Source organism: Thamnophis elegans, chromosome 3, assembly GCF_009769535.1.
Source record: "Thamnophis elegans isolate rThaEle1 chromosome 3, rThaEle1.pri, whole genome shotgun sequence".
Lineage (NCBI taxonomy): Eukaryota > Metazoa > Chordata > Lepidosauria > Squamata > Colubridae > Thamnophis > Thamnophis elegans.
In genome coordinates this window covers 20469664-20484113 of record NC_045543.1, presented here as the reverse complement: position 1 = coordinate 20484113, position 14450 = coordinate 20469664, and the positions used below count along the sequence as shown (strand labels likewise).

The 14450-nt window shown below is 36.9% G+C and overlaps 1 protein-coding gene across 1 annotated transcript in view; it reads right to left on the bottom strand.

Annotated features, from left to right (window-relative positions):
* The window catches only part of PLCB1 (phospholipase C beta 1), a 199665-nt gene that overhangs the window by 114843 nt on the left and 70372 nt on the right, over positions 1-14450 (bottom strand). The gene's annotated exons all lie outside the window — the stretch shown is intronic.

Below are 14450 nucleotides of genomic sequence, written 5' to 3'. Positions count from 1 at the left end.
TAGGATTTAGCTGAAACCGAGGCTGCTTCTGTATAAGCTGATTTAGGTTAAGGGTTGCCTTGTCTCCTTACAAATTTACTTGCTGGGGGATTTTTATTTTCAATACTTCATCTAAGTGAGAACTGTTTAAAACTATTCATACAAAAAACTGCTTCCCAAGGAGTGTCTTAAACTTTGATATAGGCCTGCAAACAGACTATGCAACTTGATATAAAGTTATTGGACTATTGATATATTCATTGAAGCATGGAAGTACACATTTTCTTATATAGTGATAATTGTGATGAAAAATTATATAGCTCAGCAAAGACATGAAGATTTACACATTTACCATGTTTACCTTACCATGCTTTTAAAATTAGTTGCAAATTGCCTTGGCTAAAAGGCAGCATAGAAATATAAATATTTAGTAATAAAAATAAGTCATATAATTCAACATAATTGCACAGGATAGGAAAACAATCATGATGCTATTTTTGCACAAAAATTTACTTCCAGAAGCTTGCTTTATTAAATGCATCAAGATAATTACTTATCCACTAATTGCCTAAGAAGAGAGAACAGAGAAAGTTTTTAATTTACGCTATAAATTTTTAAGACAAAAAGGGGTATATGTATATGCATGTGTGTGCGGGTGTGTGTGTGTAAGTATGTGTGTATCTGTGTGTGTATGTACACACACACACACACACACACACACACATGTTCTGATCCCCTCCGTCCAGTGACAAATGCCGAGACAAGCTTAACTAGAATGTACTTTTAATAGCAAGAAGCCAAACTCTTGGTGGCTGAAAGCCAAGCAAACAAACAGATAAGGACCTTGGCAGCAACTCAGACACACCTTGGCAGCAACTCAACAAACCTTGGCAGCAATTCAGACAAATCTTGGCAGCAATCCAGCCTGCCAAGTTAGTTACAACAGTTCTCTTTAGTCAATGTATTGACTTCTGCAAGAGGGGTGTGTGCACAAGCAGTCTTATTTTATAGTCTGCAGAGGAGCCTAATGACCACCAGCTGAGCGCAATTACCTCATGTAATTGCGTAATTGTTCCTGACGCCTAGTACCTCTTCGATGGCGTGCATCCAGGAACAACTCACTGCTGGCTTCTTGATCACTCTCCCTTGTCTCCTCCCCACTGGTCCGAGGCTCAGGCGCCACCTGGTGGCCAACCAGTCTCTCTGTGCCCTGCTCAGAGTCGGAACCCTGTCCAGGGTCCTCCACATCCTCCAGAGCCGACTCATAGGGCCCCTCGCTGTCGGAGTCTGGTGGCAGCTCCAACATACATACATACATACATACATACATACATACATACATACATACATACACATATACATACACACACACACAAACACACACATTCTATAAGTGGAAATTCTGTTTCTCCAGATCACAGACATCAAAATAACATAAGGCAACACAAAAACAAAAAGTTTAGTTTTCACTTCTCATCTAATATTATCTGTCTGAAGAATTTTTAATTGGTACCAATTCAGTAATTTTAACAAATGCACTAAAGTTTAAACTAAAATGCTTTCATTATAATTTTGTCATGCCATGTAAAAACAGTGTATCAATATAACAAAGAAAATCAATAGTATGTAAATTTTGCAGGGGAGTCTTTTAACATAACCATCAGATAAGGACAGTGGTGGGTTTCAATTTTTTTTACTACCGGTTCTGTGGGTATGGCATATTTTGTGGGCATGGCTTGGCAGTCATGTGACTGGGTGGGAGTGGCCAATTTAGCCATCCATTTTGCCAATTTAGCAGTCCACTAAACAAAACACAGCAGCCCCTTTTTCTATTCTTTTTAGTACTGCATGAAGTTTTTGCTCAAGGTTTCTTTTTTACTGGTGGGAGAGGTTGGGAATGACCGGGGATTTCTGGGAATTTGTCCTCTGTGTTAGAGGCACCAAAATAACCAAGATGATATAAGGTCTCCTGCTGGAGCAGGGGGTTGGACTAGATGACCTCTGAGATCCTTTCCCTAGATTGCTGTGCTGTTTCAAAGCATCCTCTGAAGCTGCATCTAGTGCCAGATTTGTGGTCCTTCCTTCCTCTCCTTTTTCTCTTCCTCCCTCCCTAAGTCATTCAATTTCCCTTCCCTCTTTCTCTCTCCCTCCCTCCCTCCCTCCCTCCCTTTCTCCCTTTCTGTGAAGAACCCCAGAAGGTCTTTGGTAGGAGGAAGAAAAGCCAGACATTTTGAAACTGAGAACATGCCCATCTGGCATTCTTAGAGCTCCACTATTGATTAGCTTAGCCTGAGCAAGGGTAAGGTCTCAACTCAAGCTCCATGCCAGAGGTCTTCAAATTTGGCAACTTTAAGACTTGTGGACTTCAACTCCCAGAATTCTCCAGCCAGCAGAGCTGAATTCTGGCAGTTGAAGTCCACAAATCTTAAAGTTGCCAAGTTTGAAGACCTGTGCTCCATGCACTTGGGGATCCCCAAACGGTGAGGATTTCTTTCTTTCTTTCTCCCTTGAAGTCCCCCCCACCAGGAGCCCATTTTTGCTCCCAAGGGGCTGCAGGGAGGCTTGCTAGGTACCCCACACACCCTATTTTGGACCTAGCACGCCTCCCTGAAGCCCCCTGGGAGCCAAAATGGGTGGGTGGGGATCCTGGAAAGGGCAGGGGAAGTAAGGTTGTGAGCCCAGTGGGGATAGTGGTGGTGGTGGAATGCAGCAAGCTCCAGGGAAGAGGGAGGGCTAACGAGACTTATCTGTAAGCGGAGGAGGCAGCTTAGTTGGAGCGCAGGACGGGCAGCTTAGACAGGCAAGACGCCCAGGAGGTGAGGAGTGACCGGATGGGGCAGGTGGGCAGGGTGAGTGACTGGGGAACCAGTTCAGGGCATGGCAGGCCTGGGTTGCTGCCGGTTCCAGCTACCCAGGCCCCCAGGTTACTACCTATTCAGCCGAATCGGTCCGAACCGGTAGGAACCCACCTCTGGATAAGGAAGGGTAAATGGTATGTAAAAAGCTTCTACTAATTGTGAGGCTTCCTCACATGAACCTTCCTGGAAAAGCTAAAATACACAATATTCACCTTTTTACTGAAAAATCAATTTGACAATATTAAACAAGCTAATCTAGATCAAACACGAATGTGTTTTACAAAGAAATGTTCAGAGGGCAACATGTGTATTATCAAGTTCTACAGTTATAAAATCAAGAAAGAATTAAAAAAAATCAAATTACATAACTTAAGCTTTGCACTAGGTTTGTGCCTCTGCACATGTCAAATCTACTTGTCAGAAAAACGACAGTCAAAGCAAGCTATTACATGGGCCACCAAGAAGTGTGCTGATTAATGGCTCTGACCTGAGACACGGGTATCTCAAAATTGTTTCCCTTGACTACTAACAGATTACTTCTCTTTTTTACTTTGTTCCTTACTAAATCAGGAAATGTCAAGTTGAACAGCAAAGGGGCAGCATTATTTTGAAAGAGACATTCATGCATGCGGTATTAAAGGTACAATAAGTGTAAGTCAAAATATCCTGACATTCTTTATCATTTCCAGTGAAAGAAGTAAATTGAAAAGAAAAAAATTAGAGAGGAACAGAATCTCCTAATTCATGTGTGGGATGTGCATGACTCTCTAACACTAGCATTTTCAGAAGCATTCTGAGATTAAAATATATGTTTAAAAATTAAAACACCCTCTCTCTTTCTCTCTCTTGATTATACAATGCTACCAACAAAGAAGGCTTCGTAAGAATCACATCCAAGATGTGCTTGGTTTCTAGATACTTTTGTTTCATTTCTGTGCATGCATAGTAAGCCAAAGAGAGATTTCTGTTGAAAGAAAGCTGCTGGGTAAAACAAGGAATCCATCCAAACTTCAACAGGGAACATTCCTCTGCTGGGCCTCACTTTTTTGTCTGTTTTTTTTAAATAAAGATTTTTATTTTATTTTTGAATAAACACAAACAAACACACACCCCCACCCACAAAACCATCTTCCATTACAAATTGTAGAAAGTGTGTCGATTGGTTACAAAAATGTCCGTGCATCCCTTCCACAGTCATCACCTACAATTCATATCAAATCATATATTTGAAATCAAATATATTTATATATATTACTATCATCATACCTCAACCTTCATTTGACTATAATTGTTTTTACGTCCTTTTATATAAAATATTCCAGATTTAAAGCCAAACCACATATAATGGATAATGATAAAACCACATTATCCAATATTATGGGTCCATAATATTGGATAATGAACCCAATATCATCCAGTAACATTACATCTTTATAACATGTTCTAAATAAAAATTGGTTATATTTAATAACAGAGTTTCGAAACCTCCTTTCGTAGTCACCATTTGCAATTTATATCAAATTTCCTCTTATCAAACCAATACATATATATGCATTATTATCATTATCCATCAATTATTTAACTATATCCATTATCACTTCATTTTATACATAATGCTCTAAATTTAAGTAAATTTGACTTAATTTTTTTATTATAAGCTTTCATTACATTAAGCTGTGTCTTTCCAGTAATAGTGCAGTCTTATGTCTCTTGCCATTTGTGGCATTAATATTCTGGTTATTTCCTTAGTAAGTTTTCTATGGACTTCTCTTCGCAACTTATTGCTTATTGCATATCTTAAATAAGCTCAAAACCCTCCATCTGCTTCTTCGATCAGCTTATCTTTGGTTATCACAAGATTTCTCTCCTTAGCTCCATCAATTCTTTCTTTTTCTTCTTCTTCTATACTTTGAAATCTGGGGTAGAGCTCCAGTCCATCTATCTCCCCTTTCCATATTCCACTCTTTCCATTTCCAACCATGCTCAGTTCACTGTCAGTATCAACAATTTTCTTGTCTCTTTATTTTTCCTTCAGTTTTTAGAACTCTGACCTCCACTTTCTTTTTTTTTATATTTTTATTTTATTTTCAAAACTAACACAACACAAAAAATCTTCCTTTTTTACATACTGTAGAAAGTGTATCAGTTGGTTACAAAAGACTTTCATGCATCTCTTCCATAGTCATCAAGCATAATTCATATTAACTCAAGTATTTTAACTCAGATATTTATACGTTACCATCATCATACCTCCACTTTCATTTGACTATAATTGTTTAAACGTCCTTCATCATAAAATATACCAAGATTTAATACATAAATACATACTGGCATTTCATTTACTATTTCTAAAATCCTCCAATAACACCGAATCCTTATGTCCTATTCTAGCTAAACATCCATAATATTTAGTAATAAAATTTTCTAATCCTACTTTCCAAATCACTGTTTACAATTTACATCCAGTTTCCTTATGTTGTACCCATACAAACACACACGCGCACGCGCGTGCGCAAACACACACACACACACATATATGTGTGTGTGTGTGTGTGTGTGTGTGTATATTTATATTTGTGCTGATAAATAAATAAAGGGAGACTAGTATAGATCTATTTCAAGCTATTTAGCTCTCATCAGCTAGCCATACCCTTACTGGGATTTGAACCTGGGCTATATTACATACTAGGCAGACTTCTTAGCCATTAGGCCACAGGCTCTTATCCGTTATCAGCATAAAATGTAACCAAAAGGCAACAGTAAAAATATTCTGCCTGGATGGTCTCTTGTGACGAGCCGAAGGACAGAGAATGGAAGTAGTGATCTTCCTCCCATATTTGGGCATACCGGGGGTTGTAAAAGAAATCATATATATATATGATGTATGTATGTATGTATGTATGTATGTATGTATGTGTGTGTGTGTTGTTATCATTATCCCTCCTTTATTTGACTATATCCTGTATCATAACATTTCCCCCCTTAATAATCAAGACTTAACTGAATCTAACTTAATTCTTTTTTATTAACCTTTATATATAATACAAAAGGATTTCTAATCTTCCTTTCATGGGTACCATTCAATATTCATATCCAATTATTACTTATAACACTACACATTGTATACATTATTATCATTATCAATTATTTATTTAACTATATCTATTGTCACTAAATTTCACTAAGTTTAACTAGTTTTAAATTATACACTTCCATCTATCAACCTGTATCTTTCCAGTAGCAAAACAGTCTCATGTCTTCTACCATTTGTGGCGTCAGTCCTCTAATTATCTCCTTAATCAAATTTGTATGGACTCCTCTTAGCAACTCCTTGCTTATAAAATATCTTAGGTAATTTCGATGCCCTTCTTCTGTTTCCTTAATCAGCTTATCTTTAATTGTAAGTAGTGTTATCAATGATGTTGCTAATAAAATTTCTCTCTTTAAATCCATACATTCTTTTGTTTTTTTCTTTTTCTGTGTCTTGCCATCTGGGGTAGAGTTCCCCCCCATTTAATTCCTCTTTCAGTATTCCACTCTTTCCATTTCCAGAAACAAACCAATCACCATAAATATCAGCAGATTTAATTTTTATGGTCATTTTTCTCTTTGGTTTTTAGGATTCTAACCTCCACTTTTTCCACTTGATAAAGATCTCCAACTTCTTCATCATATTTTACTGTTAGATGCTCTAAGTCTTCCAACTTCTTCTCCATCCTCTCAAGTATGTTTGATAATTTCTGAATTTCTAAGAATATCTTTTGCAGGCTTAAAGTTTCTTTTTGCTGTTGAAGTTGTGCCATTATCTCCAGCTAACAAACACTGCTGCTCTAGCTTGGAAGGTTTTTACAAGATTAAGCATAGATTCACAATAAAATTTTATTTTCACTTTTCTCTGGTTAAAGATATACTTCAAAGAGACATCTGAATGCTTTTCTTCTTATCACTCTCTATAAACAAACAGTGAAACCTTGACGTGCCAAGCCAGGATAATCAGTAAGAAAAGTAAAAGTGTTTCGTTTCCAATACACAAACCTCAAGCCTCCGAGTACAGGGTTATTGTTGAAATTTTCTTTGTTTCTTTTTATATCTTTTTTGTATTTCAAGTTAAAAAAAGTCCGATTCTTGAATGCGTTAGAAAAACACCCACAGTAATGAAAGAGAATTTTAGTCCACAGGTTACAAAGAATAATAAAAGAGAAAAAATAGAAGAAAACTGAATCTATTCATTTTAAAAGGCTTACATAAATTCCATCCATGAACATAGCATTTAAAAAGTAAGATAACCCACTGTCCAAAAGCATACCAAACTTAATCCCGCCACTTATTTCTTCTGTTCTCCAATTTAAATTAATTTTAAGTTTTTTATAGGCAGTCTCTTTTAAAACGGTAAAAATTGCTCATCAGCTGGAAACACTTTCTCTTTCCGTATCCTTCCGTTTTGGAGCTGCCCCGACTTCATCAGCCTTGGCTGGATTTTTTGTCGCCAACTTGAAGAACTTCTCTTGCATCAATCATGGACTTTGCGATGTCCCTGAGATCAGCAAGACATATTCTTCATGTTCACTATATCTGCGGGACGGTTTAGGTCCGATTGGACCACCCAGTGGCAAAAGTATTGGGACCGCACATCCATATTGTCGTGACGTTGGCTCCTTCCCCCCTGGCCTCCACTTTCTACATTTGATGAGCATCCTCAATTTTTCCATCAAATTTCAAACATAATCTTTTGCAATGTTAAGTTTTCTTTTTCATGTTGCGCCATTGTTCCAACTTGTAAACACTGCCACTCTGACATTCGAAACTTTTTATTAAATTTAAAGCAAGTTCATTTATAATCTTTCAAGATAAGGCTTTGTTTTCACTCCACTTCAGCTGCCAATAAAGCTCCCGAAGAGCACCTGTATAAAGAAATCATGCTATTCTCACTATCACTCTCTGTAATCAAGCTGAAGAACCTTGAAATGTAAAGTCAAATGATCAAAGAGAAAAAAGAAAAGACAATATTTCCAAGCCTTCCAAGTCTCCAGCCTCCAAGTAGCAGAGTTACTTCCTTTCCCTCTGTTATTACAGCCCTCTTTGTATTCCTTTTATATCTTCTTTATATTCTAGGCTTAAAGAAAACAAAATTCTTAAATGGAGCAAAAAAAAACCCATTCCAATCCAGCATTATAAAAATAAGGAAAAAGATTTTAATCCATAGGTATAAAAAAAAAAAAAGAATATAAAAAGTAGTAGGAGAAAAACTAATCCATTCAATTTAAAGAATAGGAAACATTTGCAAAAGTTCCATCCGTAAAAGAAAATTAAAAAAAGGATAACACACTGTCTAATGTAGCTTAATTTCGCTGCTTGTTCTCTTCTGTTTTCAAATTTAATTTTTTTGGGGTAGTCTCTTTTATAATAATATTTCCTCACCAGATGGACACACTTTCTCTTTCCGTTTTCCTCCCATTCTAGAGCTGTCCCAACTTCAACAGCTTCAATGGCTGCACTTCTGTCACTGGCAAAAAGAGATTCTCCTGCATGAATCAGGGACATTGCGCTGTCCCTGAGATCAGCAGAATGTATTCTTCCTTGTCACTGTCTCTTCGGGATAGTTTAGGTCCAAAAGGACCATCCAGCAGCAAAAATATCGACTGCGATCCTGGAGCTCCAAGATTGCATGTCGTGTTGTTGCGACGTCAGATTCTTCCCCCCTTTTTTGGGGTGGGGTGTCCTGTTTTATTGTCTGCTCAAAGATGGCTGCACAAACTGGAGCAGCAGTGCAATGCAGTGTAACATGCATGGCAGAAAATATCCTTCCCATCAAGTTTTACTTTTTTTTATTACCTGCATATTCCACAACTTTTGGCAAGAAGAAGGAAGGAATAACAAACAAAACCAATCACGATTAATTTAACAATAATCCAAGCAACACAAGAATGAATCTAGCAATAAAGGGAAACAAATAAGAAGCTACAGCCGTTTCAGTAGAAATTTTTTTTAAAAAGACAGTAACTTCATGAACAAGTGTTCTGAATCTGGGCATGCTGTAATTGTGGTCTCTTTTTATTCACCACTCACTTGATCTTAGAAAAATGAAGTGCAGGCTTCTGTTACTACCTAGTATAGTTATCAATAGTCTGTTTTGGCATTCAGAAATGCAAATCCATTAATAGCAGACAATCATCACAAACAATATATGCAATTAATGAGACAGTAATATAAAAGTTAGGAGCAAATCATTACTTCTTCAGATGTTGAAATTGGTTACGGTAATTAACGTGGGACTTATGATTTAGCACAGAATTATTTAAACAGGTAATGCCAATTATGTTTTCTTGATTGAGGCTGCCTCATATTTAAATGTGTGTCTAGTCTGTGCATCAAGGTTTTTTATCTTATGTGTGGAAGTTGATGACTGGCTCAGATGATACATCTATTATAATGATGGACAAATCACTTCCTTCAGATCACTAGCAATGCTGTTCTAATTGTCTGTCAAGAATGCTGATTAATTGTTCTAAAAATGTGTGCACAAGTGATTTTTTAAAGCCTACCACTCACACAGGATTCATATCCAATAATACACCACAGGGATTGCAAGAACTATTCTTTTATGTAATAAGGACTGTCCTTCCTGCTGCTCCTAAAGGTAATTTTCTCCCTGAGAAAAATTGATATGCTTTATGTGATCCAGGTTTATAATAGGAAGCTTCCGTATAGTTTACATGAGTCATCTGCATAATTTAGGTATATAGGCGGATGCTACATAATCTCAGCCTTACCAATAATATCTGATTTAAATCATGTTTATCCAGTGTCATTCCTCATAACTCTATTGGGATTTCTTGTTTAACAAAGGTAATTGAGACTGGCATTTCCATTGCTAAGAGATGTGGTAAAGCATGTTGTTGTGGAACTGAATTTAGCAGCAGCAATCCCTGCAATTCATGCTACTATGGCTAAGTGAAATTCCCAGGTAGTTAAGGAATAACTTCATATGGCTACAACTTGTGACTTCCTTCTGGCTTCCCACAAGCAAAGTCAATGATAAAATTGCCTAGAATTTCCAAATCCTGGGCAGCTCACAAGCAGGAGGGATGGGGAGGGAGGGAGGGAGGGGGGGAGGGAGAGAGGGGGAGAGAAGGAGAGAGAGAGAGAGAGAGAGAGAGAGAGAGAGAGAGAGAGAGAGAGAGAGAGAGAGAGAGAGAGAGAAAGACTGTTGCCGTGAGTGTGTGGCAGGCAAAGGTTTCTGTGACACTGTGTGAGTGCATGAGAGCAGCATTCCCATGAATCAAAATTCAAATGCTTGACAATTGGTTCGTTCTTATGACCGTTGCTGCGTCCCAAGGTCATGTGACCCCCTTCTGCAATCCTCTGACAAGCAAAGTCAATGGGGAAGCCAGATTCACTTAGCAACCGGCTTACTAACTTATCAGTTGCAGTGATTCACTTAACACTCATTATTATTGTACTGGTCTCACGCCCTTCGGCAAACAAACTGTCTCCTGCTACAGATACATGTTTCAAATTTTGACGCAAAAGTCCAGAGCACCTGCTGCTATTTTTCTGCATCCCAGTTCCTCTATATAGTTGAGTTTCTTAGCCTTATTTCCACATCTGAGATATGGCTTTTTGGGTGCAATTCTTCCATGGAGACTATTTCTAGCCAGACTTCTTCGGACAGTAGATGGATGTACCTGGGTACCACTGGTTTCTGTCAGTTTTGTGCTAATAGCGCTGGACATCTTCTGAAGTCAAAGGGAAGTAAACTGTCAGGATTCCAAGAAACACCCCCAATGAAAGACAACTCCTAGGGTTGAGTTTCCTCAAAGTTTCACTTTATTAGAGATGTCATGTTGGCACATCTGGGAAAACCCGAATCTGAAACCTTCCAGTATGTGTGTTTCATTTGCTGTATCAAATTTCCTTTGGTTGACCACTGCATCTATGGTCTTCAGTGCTGCCCATTTCTTTGGGCTTATTCAAAAGAGCTTGAACAGTACATCTTGAAATCCCAGTCTGCTTTGAAATCTTTGCCTGGGAGAGACCTTGCTGATGCAGTATACCTACCTTTTGTCTTGTCTCTCTGCTCAGTTTTGGCATGGTGTATGACCTGTGTCTTGAAACTATCTTCTACAACCTCACTTCAGTAGCAGAGTTTGGCTGTTCCTCACCTACTTTTAAGCTTCCTACACAGCTGTTTCTGTTTCGGTTAATGACTGTGTTTCAAATTTCAGATGCAATTGATGATCATTAGCACCTGCTTGGTATAATTGATTAATCACACACCTGACTCTAATCCTACAAAACCCCTGACTCTGTGCAAGTGTAAGAACTGACACTGTTTTGAAGGCAAAGGGTGCTCACACCAAATATCAATTTGATTTGGATTTCTCTTCTGTTCATTAACATCCCCTTCGGTTAATTGATAAAAATAAACTATCAACACTTCTATTTCTGAAAGCATTCTTAATTTATAGCAGTTTTGCACAACTGCTTAACACTTTTGCACAATACTGCACTTCATTATCCCTGAGGAGGAGTAATATCCTCCTAGGAGTAATAGTAAGGAAGAGTATTGGGCATATTTAATTTTATCAAGGTTTTTAAAAGGCTAGCAAATTTATCTTTATTAGAATTACGCAGGGGTACTCATGTAGTTTCCCTAAAGAGAAACATTATGATCTTATGAAAAAATAATTGAAGCAGCACTGAAAATAATTAAGAATCCAGAGATATTAGAAATAATAAAACTTTGAAAGAGAAGACAAGTAGTACACAATAAGTACTTATAAGCAAGGAAATATTATCCACAACAAAGAAGCATATTAGATGGTGAAATCCTGGCACTTGTTTATTAAATAGTGACAGGATACAGATATATAGATATATATATGTGTGTGTGTGTGTGTGTGTGTGTGTGTGTGTGTGTGTGTTTTAAATATATATATTTAAAGTCCCTGGTATGCCCAAATATGGGAGGAAGATCACTACTTCCATTCTCTGTCCTTCGGCTCGTCACAAGAGACCATCCAGACAGAAACCCAATATTTTTTACTGTTGCCTTTTTGTTACATTTGTTATATTTGTGCTGATAAATAAATAGCTTGAAATAGATCTATACTAGTCTCCCTTTATTTATTTATCAGCCCAAATATAAAACACACACACACACACACACACACACATATATATATATATATATGCATACACATACACACACACACACACACACACACACACACATATACAGGATCGAAAGGTTTGTCTATATATTTTTCAAAAGTAAATCCATCACTCAAAGTAAAATATATATATTATTTGATCAAATTACAGTGTATGGCCTATTACATGATCTAGGAGGCTCCTAGTTCTATTCAGCAGAAATAATAACAAATAACATCCACAAGATACACCATTATTATCCCAAGTAAATAGGAATGGGTGATGATGACATGAAATCATTAGTTATTGGTACAGAGCAGAAAAGAATGGAGAGAAGGGCACATTTTTATAGACAGTTACAAATTGTGCCGAAGGAAAAAAGCAAAGAATTACAGATAGCCATTAAAGGGGTAAAGGGGATTGCAAAACAAAATGTCCTGAATTCTGAGGCATTGTCTGCAGAGAATCTACATTCAAAATATATTTTCTGTTACCAATCAAAATTTCACAAACCATTGCTATGTAAAATCTGCAAGTTAAATCATCTCATGAATTGCATTCATAGACATGTGTGTGTGAGAGAGAGGGGGGAGGGAGTGAGTGAAGGAGAGAGGGAGGGAGGGAGAGAGAGATTATGTCTGAAAAAGCAATTTTGGTTTTTGGACAGGTTCAATATTAACGATAACACACACACACACACACACAAACTGTGTATATGTAAAAATTCAACTGAAGGAAAGAAGATAAACTGAAATTACAACACAGGAAGTCTGACAAGCAGTGATAATATACATTATGAGATAATTAGCCATATGTTTTCCTGTAATTGCCTCTATCTCATTGTTTTAACATTAGAAAAAACTAAAGATTAAACTATTTTCTTCTGTGCTTTGCTTTTTAATAACATCTAGCTTCAGTTAACATGAGTGAGTCATGATACCAGGATACTTCCTGCAAAGACTGACATAGGGAAAGAAAAGTTGTATCTTATGCAAAACACACCAAGAGTACTTGAAATCTGCCCATTAAATTATTAACTTACCAGTAGCTAATTTGTTTCTGATGTGAAATCAAACTTATTTTAGTGTACTCCCAATACCAGAATACATGTTTCAGTTTCCTCATACCCCTAAATAAATGTGCTTTTTAACATACACAGAAAGATAACATGCATGTGAATGACCTCAGTATCACATCTGCCGATATAGACAACTGTGATGCTCATTGTATCTCCGTTAGTTAAATAACTTTTAAATAACTATTCTGCTATCTGGAAAAGTGCCAGGCTGGATAAAACCTTTAAAAAGCCCAGAGGGATCAGGATCTGTTTCAAAACTAGCCTAAATAGTCCACGTTTGCCTATATATTCACGTATTATCCATTTGTGAGAATTCTATTCCTGTTATTAAATTGGACCATGTTTTTTCTGGATTGAAAGTATTGTTTTTCGCCTCCTTAAAAATGCTGAAGCCAAACAAGTTTTGTAAATAGTTTATTAATGAAATATTTCAGCTGAAATAGCTACTCCTGTTTGTATCACTACTACTAGTTACTTAATTGGCATTCTACAGTAGCCTCAAACTCCTATTTATTATCCTATCCAATATTGGGCAATGATTTCCTTTTTCCCCCACTTTGGGCTCTATCCCTCTCCAAGATGATCTGGGGCACCCTATGCAATAAAACAGAGAATTCATGAGATTCGTGCCTAGCAATACTTTATGCTGTAATGTTCTGTCTACATGCATTTTATGTCAACTGGAAGTGTGTGAAAGGGAAACTTTTATTGCATTGTAAGAATCATGCATTAATTATAAAAAAAGTTAACATGATCAACATGTGGATTAATTTATAGTTATTTGCAAGTATAGAGACATAAGCTATTCTACATGCATGTAGAAAACTGAGTATGATATAAAAATGCTTTGTTTAACAAAGATAGACTTAAAATCCTTGGAGTTGAGTTAGATGCCTGGTGGCTTCATGGATGCATCCATGCAATTTTCTCAACAGAAATACAGGATTTCTTCACTTCTTAATCTAGTCCCCAAAGATATTAAAATTTACCATTAAAGTTCTGCCAGATGATCTGTAAAAGTTCCTTTCACTACTTGCAAAGTAATTGTTTTATTCATTTATGTATCCAAATGAATACAAGACTGAGATTAACTGGTCTTACTCAGAAAACAATGAGTTAGTTAGCATCTCATACAGATAATCATTCCTTAATGTTAAGTTTAATGGAGCAAAATATTGAGAATATAGAATACAATTAAGATAATCATTCCTTTGTCTTCCTGTCATTTTCTGCAACGTTCTATACAATTTCATTACTATAAAAGCTAAGCAATGCACATTTGGCTGGGCAACATTTCAGAAATAATTTGGAAAAAATGCTTTGGAGTGCATAAGTGTGTGAATACAGTCACTATCTACATTTTGAAGTCCATTTGTCCTGGA